Source organism: Triticum urartu, chromosome 7A (assembly GCF_056163025.1).
Source record: "Triticum urartu cultivar PI428250 chromosome 7A, HENAU_Tu73, whole genome shotgun sequence".
NCBI classification, from domain to species: Eukaryota; Viridiplantae; Streptophyta; class Magnoliopsida; order Poales; family Poaceae; genus Triticum; species Triticum urartu.
The window spans coordinates 754,326,915-754,332,914 of record NC_141879.1 but is presented as its reverse complement, the minus strand read 5'-3'; positions in this window follow the sequence as shown (position 1 = coordinate 754,332,914).

The following is a 6,000-nucleotide window of genomic DNA, read 5'->3' as shown; positions in this document are numbered from 1 at the left end:
TCCCGGACGTCACGAGGAGTTCCGGAATGGTCCGGAGGTAAAGAATTATATATAGGAAGTGTTGTTTTGGCCATCGGGACAAGTTTCGGGGTTATCGGTATTGTACCGGGACCACCGGAGGGGTCCCGCGGGCCCACCGGGTGGGGCCACCTGTCCCGGGGGGCCACATGGGCTGTAGGGGGTGCGCCTTGGCCTATATGGGCCAAGGGCACCAGCCCTACTAGGCCCATGCGCCTAGGGTTTCCATGGGAAGGAGTCCCACTAGTGGAAGGCACCCCGAGGTGCCTTGGGGGGAGGGAAACCTCCCCTGGGCCGCCGCACCTAGGAGATTGGATCTCCTAGGCTGCGCACCACCCCCCCTTGGCCCTCCTATATATAGTGGGGGAGAGGAGGGACTTCATACCCCAGCCCCTGGCGCCTCCCTCTCTCCCCGTTACGTCTCCCTCTTGTAGCATAGGCGAAGCCCTGCTACTGTGACGCCCTGCATCCACCACCACGCCGTCGTGCTGCTGGATCTTCATCAACCTCTCCTTCCCCTTGCTGGATCAAGAAGGAGGAGACGTCTCCCATCCCGTACGTGTGTTGAACGCGGAGGTGCCGTCCGTTCGGCGCTGGTCATCGGTGATTTGGATCACGTCGAGTACACCTTCCTCATCCCCGTTCTTTGAACGCTTCCGCGCGTGATCTACAGAGGTATGTAGATGCAATCCGATCACTCGTTGCTAGATGAACTCCTAGATGGATCTTGGTGAAACGAGTAGGAATATTTTTGTTTTCTGCAACGTTCCCCAACAGTGGCATCATGAGCTAGGTCTATGCGTAGTTCTCCTTGCGCGAGTAGAACACAATTTGTTGTGGGCGTAGATTTGTCAACTTTCTTGCCGTTACTAGTATTTTCTTGCTTCAGCGGTATTGTGGGATGAAGCGGCCCGGACCAACCTTACACGTACGCTTACGTGAGACCGGTTCCACCGACTAACATGCACAAGTTGCATAAGGTGGCTGGCGGGTGTCTGTCTCTCCTACTTTAGTTGGAGCGGATTCAATGAACAGGGTCCTTATGAAGGGTAAATAGAAGTTGACAAATCACGTTGTGGCTTTAACGTAGGTAAGAAGACGTTCTTGCTAGAACCCTAATTCAGCCACGTAAAACTTGCAACAACAATTAGAGGACGTCTAACTTGTTTTTGCAGCAAGTGGTTTGTGATATGATATGGCCAAAGTTGTGATGAATGATGAATGATCTATATGTGATGTATGAGATGTTCATGCTATTGTAATAGAAATCACGACTTGCATGTCGATGAGTATGACAACCGGCAGGAGCCATAGGAGTTGTCTTTATTCTTTTATATGACCTGCGTGTCATTGAGAAACGCCATGTAAATTACTTTACTTTATTGCTAAACGCGTTAGCCTTAGTAGTAGAAGTAAGAGTTGGCGAGCAACTTCATGGAGACACGATGATGGAGATCATGATGATGGAGATCATGGTGTCAAGCCGGTGACAAGATGATCATGGAGCCCCAAGATGGAGATCAAAGGAGCTATGTGATATTGGCCATATCATGTCACGTTTATTATTTGATTGCATGTGATGTTTATCATGTTTTGCATCTTGTTTACTTAGAACGACGGTAGTAAATAAGATGATCCCTCATAATAATTTCAAGAAGTGTTCCCCCTAACTGTGCACCGTTGCGACAGTTCGCTGTTTCAAAACACCACGTGATGATCGGGTGTTTTATTCAGACGTTCACATACAACGGGTGTAAGACAGATTTACACATGCAAACACTTAGGTTGACTTGACGAGCCTAGCATGTACAGACATGGCCTCGGAACACAGAAGACCGAAAGGTCGAGCATGAGTCGTATAGAAGATACGATCAACATGAAGATGTTCACCGATGTTGACTAGTCCGTCTCACGTGATGATCGGACACGGCCTAGTTAACTCGGATCATGTAATACTTAGATGACTAGAGGGATGTCTAATCTAAGTGGGAGTTCATTAATATTTTGATTAGATGAACTTAATTATCATGAACTTAGTCTAAAATCTTTACAATATGTCTTGTAGATCAAATGGCCAACGTAGTCCTCAACTTCAACGCGTTCCTAGAGAAAACCAAGCTGAAAGACGATAGCAGCAACTATACGGACTGGGTCCGGAACCTGAGGATCATCCTCATAGCTGCCAAGAAAGATTATGTCCTACAAGCACCACTAGGTGAAGCTCCCGTCCCACAGAACCAAGACGTTATGAACGCTTGGCAGACACGTGTTGACGACTACTCCCTCGTTCAGTGCGGCATGCTTTACAGCTTAGAGCCGGGACTCCAAAAGCGTTTTGAGAGACATGGAGCATATGAGATGTTAGAAGAGCTGAAAATGGTTTTTCAAGCTCATGCCCGGATCGAGAGATATGAAGTCTCGGATAAGTTCTTCAGCTGTAAGATAGAGGAAAATAGTTCTGTCAGTGAGCACATACTCACTATGTCTGGGTTACATAACCGCTTGTCTCAACTGGGAGTTAATCTCCCGGATGATGCGGTCATTGACAGAATCCTCCAGTCGCTTCCACCAAGCTACAAGAGCTTTGTGATGAACTTCAACATGCAGGGGATGCAAAAGACCATTCCTGAGTTGTTCTCAATGCTGAAATCAGCGGAGGTAGAAGTCAAGAAGGAACATCAAGTGTTGATGGTCAATAAAACCACTAAGTTCAAGAAAGGCAAGGGTAAAAAGAACTTCAAGAAGGACGGCAAGGAAGTTGCCGCGCCTGGCAAGCAAGCTGCCGGGAAGAAGCCAAAGAATGGACCCAAGCCCGAGACTGAGTGCTTTTATTGCAAGGGAAGCGGTCACTGGAAGCGGAACTGCCCTAAGTACTTAGCAGACAAGAAGGCCGGCAAAACAAAAGGTATATGTGATATACATGTAATTGATGTGTACCTTACTAGTGTCCGTAGTAGCTCCTGGGTATTTGATACCGGTGCAGTTGCTCACATTTGTAACTCAAAGCAGGGGCTGCGGAATAAGCGGAAACTGGCAAAGGACGAGGTGACGATGCGCGTCGGGAATGGTTCCAAGGTCAATGTGATCGCCGTCGGCACGCTACCTCTATATCTACCTTCGGGATTAGTTTTAAACCTTAATAATTGTTATTTAGTGCCAGCTTTGAGCATGAACATTGTATCGGGATCTCGTTTAATTCGAGATGGCTACTCATTTAAATCTGAGAATAATGGTTGTTCTATTTATATGAGAGATATGTTTTATGGTCATGCTCCTATGGTGAATGGTTTATTCTTTATGAATCTCGAACGTGATGCTACACATGTTCATAATGTGAGTACCAAAAGAAGTAAAGTTGATAATGATAGTCCCACATACTTGTGGCACTGCCGCCTTGGTCACATAGGTGTCAAACGCATGAAGAAGCTCCATACAGATGGACTTTTAGAGTCTCTTGATTATGAATCATTTGACACGTGCGAACCATGCCTGATGGGTAAAATGACCAAGACTCCGTTCTCAGGAACAATGGAGCGAGCAACCAACTTATTGGAAATCATACATACTGATGTGTGCGGTCCAATGAGCGTTGAGGCTCGCGGTGGCTATCGTTATGTTCTCACCCTCACTGATGACTTGAGTAGATATGGGTATGTCTACTTAATGAAACACAAGTCTGAAACCTTTGAAAAGTTCAAGGAATTTCAGAGTGAGGTTGAAAATCAACGTGACAGGAAAATCAAGTTTCTACGATCAGATCGTGGAGGAGAATACTTGAGTCACGAGTTTGGCACACACTTAAGAAAATGTGGAATAGTTTCACAACTCACGCCGCCTGGAACACCTCAGCGTAACGGTGTGTCCGAACGTCGTAATCGCACTCTATTGGATATGGTGCGGTCTATGATGTCTCTTGCTGATTTACCGCTATCTTTTTGGGGCTATGCTTTAGAGACTGCCGCATTCACTTTAAATAGGGCTCCGTCGAAATCCGTTGAGACGACACCGTATGAATTATGGTTTGGGAAGAAACCTAAGCTGTCGTTTCTAAAAGTTTGGGGATGCGATGCTTATGTCAAGAAACTTCAACCTGAAAAGCTCGAACCCAAGTCGGAAAAATGCGTCTTCATAGGATACCCTAAAGAAACTGTTGGGTATACCTTCTACCTCAGATCCGAAGGCAAGATCTTTGTTGCCAAGAATGGATCCTTTCTAGAGAAGGAGTTTCTCTCGAAAGAAGTAAGTGGGAGGAAAGTAGAGCTTGATGAAGTATTACCTCTTGAACCGGAAAATGGCGCAACTCAAGAAAATGTTCCTGAGGTGCCTGCACCAACTAGAGAGGAAATTAATGACAATGACCAAGATACTTCTGATCAAGCTCCTACTGAAATTCGAAGGTCCACAAGGACACGTTCCGCACCAGAGTGGTACGGCAACCCTGTCTTGGAAATCATGTTGTTAGACAACGGTGAACCTTCGAACTATGAAGAAGCGATGGCGGGCCCGGATTCCGACAAATGGCTAGAAGCCATGAAATTCGAGATAGGATCCATGTATGAAAATGAAGTATGGACTTTGACTGACTTGCCCGTTGAACGGTGAGCCATAGAAAATAAATGGATCTTTAAGAAGAAGACAGACGCGGATGGTAATGTGACCATCTATAAAGCTCGACTTGTCGCTAAGGGTTATCGACAAGTTCAAGGGGTTGACTACGATGAGACTTTCTCACCGGTAGCGAAGCTAAAGTCCGTCCGAATCATGTTAGCAATTGCCGCATTCTACGATTATGAAATATGGCAAATGGACGTCAAAACGGCATTCCTTAATGGTTTCCTTAAGGAAGAATTGTATATGATGCAGCCGGAAGGTTTTGTCGATCCTAAGAATGCTGACAAGGTGTGCAAGCTCCAACGCTCGATTTATGGGCTGGTGCAAGCATCTCGGAGTTGGAACATTCGCTTTGATGAGATGATCAAAGCGTTTGGGTTTACGCAGACTTATGGAGAAGCCTGTGTTTACAAGAAAGTGAGTGGGAGCTCTGTAGCATTTCTCATATTATATGTAGATGACATACTTTTGATGGGAAATGATATAGAACTCTTGGACAGCATTAAGGCCTACTTGAATAAAAGTTTTTCAATGAAGGACCTTGGAGAAGTTGCTTATATATTAGGCATCAAAATCTATAGAGATAGATCGAGACGCCTCATAGGTCTTTCACAAAGTACATACCTTGATAAGATATTGAAGAAGTTCAATATGGATCAATCTAAGAAGGGGTTCTTGCCTGTGTTACAAGGTATGAAATTGAGCTCAGCTCAATGTCCGACCACGGCAGAAGATATAGAAGAGATGAGCGTCATCCCCTATGCATCAGCCATAGGTTCTATTATGTATGCCATGCTGTGTACCAGACCTGATGTAAACCTTGCCGTAAGTTTGGCAGGAAGGTACCAAAGTAATCCCGGCAAGGAACACTGGACAGCGGTCAAGAATATCCTGAAGTACCTGAAAAGGACTAAGGAAATGTTTCTCGTTTATGGAGGTGACGAAGAGCTCGTCGTAAAGGGTTACGTCGACGCTAGCTTCGACACAGATCTGGATGACTCTAAGTCACAAACCGGATACGTGTATATTTTGAATGGTGGGGCAGTAAGCTGGTGCAGTTGCAAGCAAAGCGTCGTGGCGGGATCTACATGTGAAGCGGAGTACATGGCGGCCTCGGAGGCAGCACATGAAGCAATATGGGTGAAGGAGTTCATCACCGACCTAGGAGTCATACCCAATGCGTCGGGGCCGATCAAGCTCTTCTGTGACAACACTGGAGCTATTGCACTTGCCAAGGAGCCCAGGTTTCACAAGAAGACAAGGCACATCAAGCGTCGCTTCAACTCCATTCGTGAAAATGTTCAAGATGGAGACATAGAGATTTGTAAAGTACATACGGACCTGAATGTAGCAGATCCGTTGACTAAACCT